General features: G+C 44.2%; 1 protein-coding gene across 1 annotated transcript in view; it reads right to left on the bottom strand.

Moving 5' to 3' along the window:
- Window positions 1-12,151, bottom strand: part of PRLR (prolactin receptor) — a 172,077-nt gene extending 159,926 nt beyond the window's left edge. Inside the window, exon 1 of the mRNA XM_060009602.1 lies at window positions 11,474-12,151. The gene's annotated coding sequence lies outside the window, so the exon portion shown is untranslated. The remainder of the gene's footprint in view (window positions 1-11,473) is intronic.
- Window positions 12,152-14,482: the final 2,331 nt, after the last annotated feature.

Here is a 14,482-nt window from a genome sequence, read left to right as displayed (position 1 = left end):
CCAAATGAGGCAATGGCGTCACCCCTATGGTCACATAGCTTCCATGACATTTTTCTGATCTTTGAATGACTTGGTTTTAAGACGTATCTACATTTGATACACATTCACTCTCACTTTCTGCTGAGCATTTAATCAAAGCCATCCAATAAAGGAGGAGTTTACCTTACAGATTTGAAGATAAAATTAAAAAAGAATGATGCTGTTTGCAGAATTCTGGGCTATTTGGAGGATATTCAAAGGCCTGAAATGGCTTTCAAGCTTTCTGTAATTAATTGATGTTCCACTGAAATCTTCCTAACTTCAGTAAGATGATAGCCTAATGCAAATGCAACTATATTTCTTTGACTCCTTTGTAGTTTTGAATTTGGAAGTTAATATAACCATAGGAAATATCTGTCATGTATATCATTTTAAAATAACACGTTTATTGAAAGTCAAACAGTTGAATGAGCAGATTGATGATTTGATTAGGTAAATTCAACAATTCCCATGATTGCACATCAATCTGAATAGAAAGCTACCCTATGGCAACTGGAGCAAAAAAAAATGCCTTCTATTTAATTAAAATACATAACAAGCTAAAACTTCTAGAAGAGGAATTTTGCCACAATTACTGCCTTTATAGTCATTGCTGGAGAATTCATTAGTGGAGTTAAAGAAACTTTAATGAGCTTCTTTGTAAAAACCTCCATTCTGTTAAATTCATTGTCATTACCACCATTGGGAAGAGGGGAAGGTCTGTTACTTTCACGCTGATTATTGGAAAACCAAGTCACTTGAGAGAAGACTTTCCTGGAGCCGATATTCAGTAGAAGGTACAGAAGGCAGCATGACCTCCTATGTTCACCAGACTTACTGAACTTCTAATAATACAACTCTAGGGAGACTCTTCAATATTTTTAAAGCAAAACTGTGATCACAACTGAATTAATGACTCCTTTTCGGTTAGTTTCTGAAGGCCAGCCTCAGATGACCTGAAGAACTACTAGAATTTGCTGCAGGGCTTACTGAGTAACTTTGGTATTTTCCATCCTTTGAGAGGGGACAGGTAGGTGGGTACAACTACAGGAACTATGCATAGTGGGCAGAAGAGGCGGTGTGGAGAAGAGGGAGCATTTCCTCAAGAGTCCTCTAGTGTCAGCACCTTTGTCCAGCCAGTTCCCTTGGTGGGCATTTATCCTTCCACCTTGGCAGATGGAAGGCGGTTCAGATGAGACGCCCTCCTGGAGGCGGCTGGATCATCCAGCCTCTGAATTATGCCATTTCCCCAGCAGTCCCACTCCTGGAAGCCCTGCTCAGTTGAAGTGCCCCCTAGTGGTACCTTTAGGTTTTTGCAAGAGAAACAAGTTTAATTCCGAAGTCGCAGCTTCAGTGATATAGGAAAGACCGAAAAGGAGATCCATGGAAAGTGGTACAGCCAAGCTCTGCAACCAGACTCTTCAAAACCTGGCTTTGCGACTTACCAGCTGTGTGATTTTGGGTGAATGACTTAAACTATTTTTTTGCCTCATTTCTTCTTTTATAAAATGATAATAATGAGGACACTAACTAAAGGATGGGTAGGAGGAATAAAGGAGTTAAAACGTGAAATTCTTAAAACAATGCCTTGATATATATAGTAAGTGCTCATTAAATGCTTGCTATTATGATGTTAGAGTTTATATGGAGAAACTGACCAACTGCAAAAGGCCACGTGTAAATGTCCAACAGCATGAAGGGCTCAGTTAATATAGCCCAAGAGTCAAAATACTCGGAAAAGAAATAAGCTAGCAATGTGAATGTGACATTTCCAGCACTAACGAAAAGCACACTAATCAGAAACATCAAAACCCATCAGAACAGTCTTAACGAGACAGGATGAAATTTTTCTGGTTAGGAGGTAAAAAAACAACGAACAGGAATTTCTCCTTGGACAGGAATTTGGTTTTTTCCCTGCTTAAATAGGTTAAGGCCAAAATCCCCCATGTTTTCAAATAACCCTAAATGTTTTTCCATTTTGGTTCAAAACCAGTGGCCCAAGTCGAGACAGGGCAGGGGCAATGATCTCAGACAGGACTAGGTCTGGTATCACTTTCACTGGCCTTATCCATCTGAAAGCCATGTTGGCCCTACCCCCACATCCTGAATCCAACACTTCTTCTACCCACTGCTACCCCTTAACTGCCCCAGCATCACCTCTTGCCGGACTTCCTCACCAGCCTCCCAAGCTCTCCCTCTGCTTCCAGTCTACAATGCACTCTACACATAGGAGCCTGAGAGACCTCTAAAATACAGTGTAAGACACATTACTCCCCTACTTAAAAGCTCCCAGTGATTTCCTTAAAGCACTTAATCCTAATTCCATGCATGACTTCAGGCCCTCAGGGCTGTTTTCCTGTCTGACTCTATCCCTTCCTCCCTAAGTGTCCAGCCACACCGGTCTCCTTTCTGTTTCCTGAACACGCCAAACCTTTTCCAACCTCAGGGCTTTTGCTCTTGCTGTTCCCTCTGCCTGGTTCTTTCTCCCGATCTTTGCGTGGCTTTCTCTTCAACGCTGATGCACTAGCTCAAATGCCGCCTCTTCAGAGAGGGCAACTCCTGTAAACCTATTGAAGGCAGCCCTCATTGGTCTGATCCCTTTACCTCACTGCGTTTTTCTTCATAGCACTAAGTGATTTTAGTTTATTTATCTGTTTCTTAGTATGGATATCTGTTTCCTCTCACTGCAATGTAAACTTCAGATGAACAAGAACATCATCACTTTATCCTGTAACGGTCCCTGGCACAGAGCAGACCCTCTATAAATATTAGTTGAGCGAATAACAATTGCTGTTGCCCATGATGCTTGGCTAAGAGCAGACCTTTGCCTATCCTTCCCTCTGCAACCTCCTTAACACCTTCTCAGCTCCTAATCCTGCAATCTCAGCACTCCAGAAAAGTGGAGTGGTCCATCCTCCCCCCTCCCCCCACATCTAGCACAAGAACTTGGTTACTTTTGGGTATTCATACGACCTTCTGAGAAGGGTTGGCGTCTTAGACTTAACCGGACCCTGGATAATTATTCTCAGATTGATTCTAGAATCACCTTCCATAACCTAAGTTCTTCTCTATTTAGTGTGACTTGTAACTGGCTCTTTCCAAACCCAGATTCATGACTCCTTTAGCCCGGTCTGAGGCTGGTGGCCTCTGCAACACAAATGTTTTCCTGAGACCGAGAGAGTTTTACACAACCTAGTTAGTTCTTGGCCAATTCACCTAATAAAGTCTACCCAATAACAGAGAATACTGCTGTAATTATATTTTTAATAAGGGTGTGAACGGGAATGGAGTCATCTGGCTTTAAAATGGCTGAGACAGAAAGCAAGCGTTAGGTGACTAAATACCAACATGGCAACTGGGAAATCTAACACATGGACGGCAGGGAGGCTTAACCTTTATCTTCCAAGCTTCTGGCAACTTGATTTCCAAACTGCACATACAGAAATTTTAGTCATGAGGCCATGCAGCGCCACTCTGAATACGGAGTTAGTTTATATAGGTAGAAACCTCAATTTTATGCTAGAAATCCTGCTTCCAAAGAGTAGACTGATGAAGTTGCTACCCAATGAAAATACGGTTTGAATGCTTTCCTGGGGTCCATGACACTTAAAACAAGGCAGAAGAAGAAACAAATAAGTCATGAAGATTTGGACCTTAGCTGAGAAGTAAGGTCAGCTTTTAGCGGAGATCACCTGGAGAACTGTAGATAAATACGATACCCAGGCTCCATGCTCAGAATCTTGATTTAATGGGTTTAGGGATGAGGCCTGGGCAGCCTTACTTTTTAAAGCTCCTAAGGTGATTCTCGTGTGCAGTCAGTGTCAAGGACCACTGTTTTACAGGCTTGCTTTTTGCTATAGCTAAAGAGATTGGAAACTGTTTTAAAATCAGTAATGGATTTCAAGACAGAGAAAGAAAAGAAAATAACCATTTTGGAATGGCACAAAACTGCCCTATCCTCATGTCCTAAGGAGGATGCAATGCTAAGACTCTAGCTCTGTTCCATCACCCTTCATAAAGACCTCCCAGCCTCACCATTGGCAGTAAACCCAGAAGTTAAGACATACACGGAATTCTTTAAAAAGGCAGCTTGTAAAAATTGCTGGGCTTTCTTCTCTTTTTTTAGGTGTGTAACAAAACCCATCATCCTTTCAGTGAACCGAAGCTTCAGAGAAGAGAAATCAGAACAGCCTGAAAGCTCTGGGACTACAGAGACTTCACTTCCCACAGGGAAGAGTGGGTAAGATTGACCACGCTTTCACTTGAATTCCAAGATGATAGGGCTGCGGCTCCTGGGACCACTGCAGCTACCTGCGGGCCGCTGACACTTATAATCACAGTGTTGCCAGCTGGGGCAGACTAGTCATCCTTCACCTACTGATCTGTAACATTCATTCATTGAAGAAATAACATGGCTAAGTACAGAGTTTTCTAACAGCAGCAGGAGATGGGGCACACACGCCTTAAGATACGGGGAATTCAGTGGCTGAGAATCCTCATTTCACTCTGTTGCCAGCAAGCCTCAAGGCCCAAGACAAGTAATTAAACTCCATTTCCCAATTTGTAAAGTTGGAAAGGTGAGGCAAGGTTACAGACTGTTAAAAAATAGCTACTGTGGGCGCTAATGGGCATGATAATGAAGCCCTTTGCAATGACTACACAAAGCCTGGTGGATACAAAGAGCTATGAGATACCCATCGCCTCACACTTAGCCAGGGTTGACTAAAGGGCACCCCTAAAGCACACAGCGTACAGGAGTGGGCAGCTGGCTACACCATTCAGCCACAACATCCAAGTCGACAGAATCACTACAAACAATTGTCTGTGAATTAAAAAGACTGCATTCGTGTATATAAAACTCCTACAAAATAAAGACCATACATCTTAATTGTCCATTTCATTCCCTTGAAAATATTACCCTTTTAATTTTATTGTCCATGATGACAAGACAAAGACTTTGTGTTTTTGTTAGGTCACTTTCAACTCTGGCTTCATGTTAGAATATTCTGGGGAATTACAAACAACAAACAACAATAACACTGGCACCCAGGCCCCATTCTTAAATGAAAATTCTGGAATGGGCTGGGAACCTCAATAACTTTTAAAAGCTTCCCTGGTGATTCCAACTGTCCTTTTTCACATCACTAAACAGTCCAGGCACATTTTCATCGCCAGGCCAGGTGTGCTCATCTCCTTACTTGGAGTGCCTTCCTCCCACCATCCCCTACCCCCAGTGTCCATTGGTCTACAGCCCAGCCTTACACCCTTCAATGTCCATCTCTTACCTTGTTTTTCTCAATGTACTTTAGGGCTTGGGGGCACAATGCCCTCTGGAATCTCCGAACTCTAACTGTCCGTTTCTAAGTGTCCAGGTAACACTTAGTAAATTTCATCTTACATTGCTCCTGGTATTTCATGTTTATGCCCATGTTCCCAGCGAGATAACATGCTCCCCCAGTGCAAGGACCTTGCTTTAAGATTTTTAAATTTTCCCCATGGAGCCTGGCACAGACCGCTTGGCTTAGAAGATGCCGAAAAATACATATTACTGTTGAGGTAGATACACTAAAGTTCGCTCCTGTCAGCTTCTTACTGCTATTTCCCCCCAAGATTTAGATTTCGAGTGGAAACAAATGCCATTCGTATATCTCAAAGAGCATCTTGTTACAGGCATACCTCATTTTATTGGTCTTCGCTTTATTGCACTTTGCAGATATTTTGGGTTTCTTTTTTCTTTTTTTACAAATTGCGTTGTCAGATGGTGGTTAGCATGTTTTAGTGATAAAGTCTTTTTTAATTAAAATATGTACAGTGCTTTTTAGACATAATGCTACTGCACACTTAATAGACTACAGTAGAGCGTAAACATAACTTTTATATGGACTAGGACACCAAAAATTTTGTGACTCATTTTATTGCAATATTTGCTTTATTGCAGTGGTCTGGAACCAAACCAGCAATATCTCCTAGGTCTGCCTGTATACCCTGTAGAAAGCTGCAGAAAGGAAATTCTTCCCTGTAGCAAATGTCTACAGTCCACAGCCAATCATCTTATTGTACATTTCTCCATTAACATCTTCTGTGGCATTATCTCATCAACTCTGACCTTTCTACAAGATTGTTGGGGGAATGAGGGTGAGGGTAACATACAAACCAGTAGACAAAAGTCGAATCCAGGCCTCTGACACCCCAGACCAGAGGCTTCCCCTAACAACCCCAGAATCTGCACGTTCTTCCCTTTGGAATACATCAAACCAATCATATCTTCACTGCATTGACATATTCAAGGCCACCTTAGCTAGTGGACAAGAGAAGTCAAAATGGCCTTCTGTGATGTCCTTGGAACAGCCCTTCTGGAAACTTGGACTGCATCTTGTTCAAGCTGTTTTAAGCGAAAGCACAGAGAGGGGGAAACATTTATCACCACAATGAGATAATTTATTTAATGATCTTCGCACACGGACATGAAACCCTGGCTGTCTGCTGGGATGATTTTACAAAGTCTCGGAATGACAAAAACATTGTCCTAGGAAATGATTTTATGGTAAAAGTATATCCAGGTTCAAAATGACCCTTTGGTCACAGAATGCTTGAAAGCTTCAGATTTGCCTGGGTAAGGGAATGGGCCCTGGTGATGAAAGTAACCACTGAGTCTATTTCATCAAATCCCATAGTGGCATGAGGTAGTGGGCTTTGAATGATCACCCACTCAGCAGAATAATGAGGGTGAGGGAGGACACAGAGGGACCTCTTTTTCTCTTGTCTACTGTTTCACCGAGAAACTGTATTAAGGGATAGACATGCGAAGGAGCCTTAGCCAAGAATAAAGGGAAAGTTATGCTAAGAAGAAGGAGGAAAAATTTCCTATCCTATCTCTGTCAACTGATTCGTCTATAGCAGTGCCGTTTGATGGAAATATAATGCGAGTCACATATGTGATTTAAAATTTTCTACTAACCACATTAAAACAAATTGAAAGGAAACAGGGAAAATTAATTTTAATAATATATTTCAACTAAACCCCTACAGCTAAAACACTACCATTCTAACATACAGTCAGTATAAAAACTAATGAGATAGACATGTATTTTTTGGTACGGGTTTTACAGCACATCTCAGCTTGCACGAGTCAGTCACATTTCAAGGGGTCAGTCGCCACATGGGGCTAGTGCTACCGTACTACGCAGTGCAGGTTTAGACATGCTGACTGGAAACTGGGACATCAAATAGAAATTACTGGCAGTATTTAGCTACCTAATAGACTTGATATTTTCTTTCTGCTAGCTCTTTCGCTATCCCCTAGAAGAGATGATCTCAAAGGCCACATGCTGTGTAAGCAAAAAGTTTGGTAAACTTTCTGCAAAACAGACTGTGGGATTCAAATACCAGCTTTATAGCCTTGGACTAGCTGCTTACCCTCTATAAGTCTCAGTTTCTTCAACTATTAAATCAAGACAGAGTAGCTAACTCACCAGAATGCTGAGAAGATTAAATAAACTAGGCAGAAATTACAGAGAACACCCTAGAATAGCATAATAGGCAGTCAAACAGTGATTTCTCCTTTATAAAACTCGACTTGATTTCTAAGGGGCTATTGCATTGTATTTGAGGCTCTACTGTTTCATTTATTCACTTCCAGAACTCTCCCTCAAGGTTTCTTCTGCTAAGGCAGCCTTTCCCCAGATTTTCATGGGGCTGGCTTCCTCTTACTCTGCAGGTTTAAGTTTAAGGGTGACCTTCTTATGGAAACCTTCTCTGGCTGCCCTATTTAAAGTTGCCCCCAAGCCCTGTTACTCTCTGAGCCCCCAGCCTCTCTTTACTTTCTTTATGGCATTTATCAATATCTGAAATTATCTGATTTATATATTTGTTCACCTGTTTCTTATACATCTCTCTAGCATAGCCGCTTTACAAGAGCTAGGGCCTTGTCTGTCTTATTCAGAGTTCAGTAAGTATTTGTGGAATAAATGAATGAATGAAAGAATGCTCAACACACAGAGGCAAATATAAATAAACAGTGTCCTGATTCTAAAGGTAATGGAGAATGAAAATTCCAGAGCTCTTTTTTTTTTTTTTTTTTTCAGAGCTCTTTCTGACCTAAACGAATTGCTCAGGAAGTCAGTGGCCGCGAGCCAGCCTCCCCTGCTGGGGGTGAGTGTTGTCTTTCTTGAGTCTAACAGCTGGGCTGGGGAAGGGACAGGAAAATTATTCTCCACAGGTGATTTTATCGCTACCTGTTGATGTGTATCACATGCAAAGTGTACGTTCACGCCACTTAAGTCACCCAAAGGATTTGGTTATTCCTGCCCTTCGAAAGAAGAACTAGGTTGGCACCCAGTTAGCATGATGAAACTTTCTGACTGCAGGGAGTCTGGAACAAGAGTGGGTGTCAAAGTCAGACAGACCTGGGCTTGTATCCTGATTCTGCCTTTTACCAGCTATGCAGACTGGGCAAGTCATGTAAATTTCTCTAACCCTCAGTTTCCATATCTGTAAAGCTTTAAGTGCTAATCCAGACCCTGCGATGTTACTGTGAGAATTAATTGAAGGAATGTAGGAAAGTGCTTAGTACACCTTGAAGACTCAGTGACTAGTAGGTATCAATACTGTCATCTTTGCATTCAAGAATGCTTTGCCGGAATATACTGATAGATCTTTGGAATGGCTACTTAGAAGGGATACATTTTCCTTTTAAGATCCTGATAGTTCTTTCCCCCATTTCTACGTCATTCAATTCTTGCAGCTGAGGGGCCAGAACCACGGAGAGAGACAGAGGGTATTAGCTGGGTTGATTAAATCTGTGCCGAGCTGAGAAAGATGGAAATGGAGACATTTCTCTTTACAGAGACAGTGTGTGGCGTATCTGGAGACGGAGGCAGCCATCAGACTTCTCCAGTTTCCATACCGAGATGCTTGTAGCCACAGGCACAGATCTAGCTGTTTTGTATTCAAGATTATGGGCCAAAAGAGAACTCAGAGAAAGGGTCAAGAATCCACTCCAGTCTGGACACATTTCACTTGCTGGCAGCACAGAACGCTCTGCTTGACAAAGGTGAAGCAGTAAACCCAACATTGTATTCTGAACCCACCATTCATCTTTCAGAATAACTCGACCAGGACTGATTTTACTCATTCTTCTGCTGACGTAAGCCCTATAGGAGACAGTAAACTGTTCTAAAAAAGCAGGAGTCTATTTACCACTAACTTATAACCTCACATTAATATCAATACTAGCAGTCTCTCATTGACTATAGACTAGGCATTTCCAGTTTTTATTTTTCATTTTCCTAACAACTGTGCAAGAAAGCAGTATTGCTCCCCATTTCACCAATAGGAAAAGTGAGACTCAGAGTTCAGTGACTTGCCTGAACTGTGAGAGCCAAGATTTGAAGCCCGGTTTGTTGGGCTCCAAAGCTCCCTGTGTCCTCTGCTACACCTTGCTGGCATTGCGAATGGAAGACCCAGGTCCCACGAGGCATGAGTCCCTAGTACCTTAAAGGAAAAGTGCAGAGGTCCCAAAGAAGACCATTACTATTCCTACTATGCATCGGGGAGCAAATAGCACCTCGTTTCAAAACCAAGCCTTGGTCTCACTGTCTGACATCCAGCTAGGGGACAAGAAGAGCTCTTTTTTGAGACAGTGACCCTCTGTAGGTGTTCTCCAGTGCTGTTTGCAGGAGTGAAAACTCCAGGGCTCAGAATTATGACCTTAGGAAAGTCATTACAAGAGTTTGTAAGGAGGATTCCCCACAAGGCAGAGACTGGTGAAGCCCTTGGGAAACAGCGTCCCGGGAGCTCACTCAGGAAAGGAAGGCTCTTCCTTCAGCAGCACGGCTGACTCCAGACCCCCAGGGAAGCCTGCCAGATTACTCCCACAGCCAGCCCAGCTGCCTGCAGAGGTTTGGCTGGAAGGTTGATGCAGGCCCTTGAAAGGAAGGCAAGGGATGTTCACTTGGGGTTCAGGCAGGGTCTTCAGGGGATGTCCAAAAACCCCCAGGGATCGCTTTCAAAACTTTATGTACATTGCATAAGAATATTCCCCCTCCCCACCCCCTGCTCCTTTGGGAGAGGACTCATATCTAATTCTCAAAAGGACTTATGAGCCCCAATTTTTAAGAACCACTGAAATTTAAAATTTCATCAGCTTCTTTCTTACACTATTCTGCAGCACTTTTGCCCCACTAATTTTACATATATTCATATATAAGTAATGATATATATATAAATATAGTAGATGTGTATGTATACACACATATGCACACATTTAGGGCAATATATATATTGCATTAAATGTTGCACACACATATGCACACATACAATGTTAGTGGTGTATATATATATATATATATATATATATATATATATATATATATATATATATATATATACATTGCCCTAAATGTTGCAAGGAAAAATGAGGCCCAGAGACCATAAGTGTCTTGCCCAAGTTTGCACAGCCAGAGGCAGAGGTGGGATTAGCAACACTCCCCCGACCAAGAAGCATGAAACTCGGGTGGGAAATCTTTGCCAACCAAGTTGATGAATGAAAACAAACGAATCCCTCCAGATTAATAATACTGTTTTGCAACCATTTTCAAGGCCAGTCATCGAAAATCCTAAATTGCTTGTTATTAGGGCAACGTGGCTGCTTGCCCAGGACACAGGTAGAGGCCACTAAAAGGATTTTCTCCCACTCAAAGAGCTGGAACTCCAGCCCTCGCTGCGGCAGCGCTCTGGCTCCCCAGTTACCTGAGTTTGCCTGACTTCCCCTCCTCTCCGCTCTCCTCTCCTCTCTGGTCCTCTTCCCTCCAGCGGCTCCCGCAGCTGCCTCTGCAGCTGGAATTCCTTTGCTGAGGTCGGGCCGCCTCCCTTCGGCTGGGCTCCGGATGACAGCCAGGAGGCTGCTTACCTGCCACTACTCCCACTGCCTTTTTTTGGTGGGGAGGGAGCCACGCCTTTCGGGTGAGCACGGGTACCGCTCAACTTTGCACGCCGGATACCCGGGACGTGGCGCGTGCTGGTGCTGCTGGGAGAATCCTCAAGCCCGCCGTCGGCGCATCACCTGTCTGAACCCCTTCCCCCTCCCCGCTAGTTTTTTTGTTTTCAATTTGATGTAAATAATGTACCTTCTGAGAATCCCACAGTCACGCCGAAACTCATTCTTAAGGGTGCTTCTGAAGATGCCTTTATAAAGACTAATGCGTGCAGTTGTAAAAGCGGCAGGGGTGGGGGGCGGATAGAGTATTTTTAGCTCCTCTGAGAGGGGACCTCCCTGCTGTCAGAGCCCCGGTTCTCCGCCAGGCTGCCGCCGGGCGGTTCCGCCGGGTTTCTGGCGTTTTCCGGAGCAGCCCGCGCTCGCCTCCCCGCACGCGGCCTCGAATCCGCGGCCCCGGCGCCGCCCGCACCATCCCCCGTCACCCCTGGGCTCTCGGTTCAGCCCGCGATGGGTACTCACTTTTGCCGGGGAGCAAAGTCTGCCATCTCAGTCCGTGAGCACTTCCTGTAAAAGGACGTGGAGATCCATCGTGTGTAAAGCTGTTTCAGGAACAGCCGGTAAAATCCAGAAAGAGGGAGAGGAGCGAGTTAGACCCAAATGGAAGGGGGCGGGCGGGCGGGAAGCCCAGCCCAACCGGGGGGTGTCCCGGGATCTCAGCCTTGGCTCCCCCAGCCCGGAGGCTCTGGGAGAAGAAGCCCAACAAGTGCACTTGTTCACTCTTTCTTCATTAGAGGAGGAGTCAGGGTTGCAACATTTCTGTTCCTTGCTGGAGGCGAAACAGTGATTTTCTTCAGCCTGCAAAACGTCCAGAGCCAGCCAGCTTTGCCAGGTGAGGAAGGAAGCTGGGGAAGCCGAAATGCAGCAAAGACGTGGAGAAGAAAGAACGGATTCTCTCCAGATGGGTTTTGCACGAGCAAGACCACACGTCTTCCACTGAGACTGCAACAGAAAAATAGACGGACAAAACAATAATAAAAATGTCTTCATGAATGGCATGACCTCAAAGATGGTATTTCTCCTGGCAGCCAAGATGTGGGGTGGCTTCTTGTCAAATTTCTTTCCTTATTTCTGAGCAGCACTGAACGACAGCTTGACAGCATTGGAGGGGGGCTCCAGAGATTTGAATCTCACCTTCCCTGAGAAGAAGAAGGGGTCAGGGTGAAAGGGGCAAAAGAAAACAGTCAGTGACACGAGGAGGTGAGAGAGCAGGTTTTGCTTTCTTTTTTGATAGCCCAAAGCCCAAACTTCCGGGGCGCGCGGTGTTTATTCTCCGCCACATGAGTATAACACAGAAACACTGGTGGTGCTGAAATAATCCACGCTTTTGTTGTTTTCCACAAATATAAGATGTATCTTTTCTAATATCTTTTCTGATGTGGGTCTGACTTTTAAATTTTTTGGGTAATAGCCAAACCATGCAGAACCACCACCTTTTCTCTGGCCAAAGAAAAAAAAGTACTGAAACCAAAGTAGTAGCTGCCTGAATTAAACAATTATCTCTCAATTAGTAAGTTGCTAGTGTCCATTTGATGCTATTAAGTAATATTGCATCTGATTGTTTCATAACCCAGAGGGGCACCATGGAGATATTTTAAGCAGAGACTATAAAGTTTCAACAAAAAAGTTATTGGAATGCTGGGCTTTTCCCTTTTGAGTGATTGCCACTCTGGAATAACGAGCAAACGACATTCGGTAGCAGCCACTTGCCAAGTCTCTGGAAGCCACTGACTATTCCAGGACACTTTGGTGATCCTTTTGGACTGGAAGCCCAGAGGCACCTGCACAGGCATGACCACCTGATGCTTCCTGTTCAGTAACATGACCGTGGACAATTAAATTGTAGACCCCATCTTGTTCTCTCAGCAGAAGGGAGATGCCTCTTTCTTGCATACTTACCTTTGCTTATGGGTGGCCACAAAGGTATGCAACCTCTATTTACTTTCAAAACCACTGGGGGACATGAGATCATCAATGGCAAGAATATTTCTACGTGACCTTTGCAAAGCAAGGGATCGTCAGTTTTTTGGAGTTGTTCTAGTCAGACAATTTTCATAGTTGGTGAATAAACCTCGTGCTAGTAACTCTCGACTGTCAGCTCTTGGAAGGTAGGACCCTCGCTCTTCCTTCTTGTGGTTCCCAGTTAGCTGCAGGCAGCTCAGCTCATCGGTGCTCATCCGTGCTCCTGGCTTCCAGATTGACAGATTGGTTGTTGAGTGACTAATCCACATCTCACTGGGAGAGAAGGGCAAAGGCTCGCTTTCCGCTCTATTGTGCAGCACACAGGCACCATCCATGAACCACCAGCATTCTCTCAGTGAATTAATCACCTTGCCCTGGCTTTACTGAGATAATGAAGGAAGTCCGCGGTTAACCTCAACTTCTTTCCTAACTGCCCCCTGCCTCCTTCTCTAAGCACTAACATGCCCCACCCCTTTACATGTGTTCCCTTCTTGCATGTCTCTGTCTTGTCACTGTCTCAGTTGGTGTGTTCCTCCTTTTTTCCAAGCTACTTCTCCAGGTGAGTCCTAGACCCCAGCCCTGCCTGCTGCCTCCAAGACTTTAATCCATGGCTGATGCAGAGGAAAGAGCTCAGCCGTTGACATGGGTTTGGGTCTTTAGTATTTACATGGCTTCCCTAAACTTCACTTGCCTCATTGAAAATCAGATGTGGTGATATATGCCTCAAAACTAACAATGGTAATTCTTAATCACCAGTAAAAGGAGTCATAATGGTGATAACATATGTAAAATGCCTGACAAATAGCAGAAAATCTAGAATCATTAATTTCTTTTTCTCCCCCTTCCTTTTCTCCCTATCTTCCTCTCAGAGTTAATGTTTTCTGCCCCATCGGCTTCTTCTGCAGCCAACAACATCCTTGAATCTTCCTTGACCCTGCTGACTCTTTCGGTGGCTTTATGATTTAACTCACTCCATTCTTCATCTGTCACACTTAGTGGAAGAATGATCTACACTCAGCTCCCCTGACTCACTAAGCTCTCAGTGCCTTCCCTCAGCAGTTCTTAACTTTGGCTGCACACCTGGTCATCTGAGGAGGGTTTCAAACATACCATATATGGGTGGTCCTTGCAGAACTTGTAATTCAGGAGGTTTAAGGTGGGGCTCTGATTTCTCTGTTTCTACAAAGATGTACAGGCAGGATAGACAAAGGCTGCCCTAATCCCCTCTGCACCACAGCTCCCACCACTACTATTCATCAGCTGCTGTCTTTCCCTGGGCTGCGCCATCCCAAGCCTCGCGGCACCCCTTCTCTCCCTCCTCTTGAAATTCTCCTTCCTTGGCTCTCAGGCCCCGTCCTCCCTTGGTTCTCCTCTGTCTGTCTGGATCACTCCCCTATTGCCTTTTGCCATGGCCCCTCTTCTTTCTCCTCCTTCCTGAATGGGAACAGTTTTGTCTTTGGTCTTTTATCACATGCTGTCCTTCTTTCATCTGATCCCACCCCCAGAGGT

Source organism: Delphinus delphis, chromosome 3, assembly GCF_949987515.2.
Source record: "Delphinus delphis chromosome 3, mDelDel1.2, whole genome shotgun sequence".
Taxonomy (NCBI): domain Eukaryota; kingdom Metazoa; phylum Chordata; class Mammalia; order Artiodactyla; family Delphinidae; genus Delphinus; species Delphinus delphis.
The sequence above is the reverse complement of the archived record's forward strand: the minus strand, read 5'-3'. Positions and strand labels throughout refer to the sequence as shown.